We start from the raw sequence: 1,547 nt of genomic DNA on the forward strand, positions 1-1,547 counted from the left end.
CTTTTATTTACTTCCTCCCCACCCTAATCCACCACTTGAGAAATACTTGGTACTTCCAGATGTGGAGGACATGTGACACTCCCCCCGGCTTCCACACAATTTAGTGCTCTGTGTCTGGGTACATAATCGCCTGCCAAGGAATTCTTAAAATTTTTATGATTACAGGCACCCAAATTAATTGCCCAAATTGTCCCTATACCCCCCTTCCCAAGACACAAGTCAAAATGATCATCACGAGTCTGACTTCAAAAGAGCTTTATTTTACATTACTTCTGGATAGTTAGGAACAAGACAGCTTAATAAGAGAATGAGGAATGTATTATATTTATGTATGCAGAGTTACCCCCCAAGGAGCTGCTCTTCGGACTGGTCTTTTTTTTTTTTTTTTCCTCCAGTGATGAGCTGCCCAGACAGAACCAAATCTCACTGACACACCTATGTTTTAAATGGGCTTTATTAAGACATAAAGAGCCCTGTGGGGAGATAAAGGAACAGACACCAAACAATACAACACAGGAATGCAACTAATACAGCTCACAAATGTAAAGGGGGCTAACAATAACAGGAGCCCAACCCAACCCAACCCACCGTTCCAAGGGGCTAAGTTCAGTAAGCTGGCAATGGGGCCCTTGAGCTCCCGTTGGAGTGCTCCCTCTCACATGCAAGAACACTTATAAAGCAAAGGGACAAAAGTCAAAGATCCATGGCCAACTCTCCACATTCAACAACTTTGACTGCTGTAAACAGCAACAGAGTCAGTACTGTACACATGGCCAACAGGTCTCTCAACGCTCTAAAAGGTTCCTCAAATCCTCAGAGGCTGTCTCTCTCTCCCTCTTAGAGTCTTCAGCAGCTGCACTGCACAGTACTTGCAGTAGCTCAGTCCCTGGCAGACACAACGCAGCATTTACCTTGCAGCAGTACAGTCTTTGGCAGGTGCAGTATGGTAGCTGTGGTCACAGGCACAGCAACACAGTCTCTGGTGGTCACAGGCACAGCAACACAGTTAACCCTTAGACTGTTAACCCCTCTTCTGTTAACCCTTAGACTGCCTCCTCTTTGAAGGCAGTCTGTTATGTTTTTTGTTTTACAGCAACACAGTCTCTGGTAGTCACAGGAACTGTAACACAGTCTCTGGTGGTCACAGGCACAGCAACACAGTCTCTGGTGGTCACAGGCACAGCAACACAGTCTCTGGTGGTCACCGGCACAGCAACACAGTCTCTGGTGGTCACCGGCACAGCAACACAGTCTCTGGTGGTCACAGGCACAGCAACTGTGCCTGTGACCACCAGAGACTGCAACACAGTCTCTGGTGGTCACAGGAACAGTAACACAGTCTCTGGTGGTCACAGGAACAGTAACACGGTCTCTGGTGGTCACAGGAACAGTAACACAGTCTCTGGTGGTCACAGGAACAGTAACACGGTCTCTGGTGGTCACAGGAACAGTAACACGGTCTCTACTGGTCACAGGAACAGTAACACAGTCTCTGGTGGTCACAGGAACAGTAACACAGTCTCTGGTGGTCACAGGAACAGTAACAC

This window comes from Nanorana parkeri, unplaced genomic scaffold (assembly GCF_000935625.1).
Source record: "Nanorana parkeri isolate BGI_ZX_2015 unplaced genomic scaffold, ASM93562v1 scaffold578, whole genome shotgun sequence".
In the NCBI taxonomy this organism is placed as follows: Eukaryota; Metazoa; Chordata; class Amphibia; order Anura; family Dicroglossidae; genus Nanorana; species Nanorana parkeri.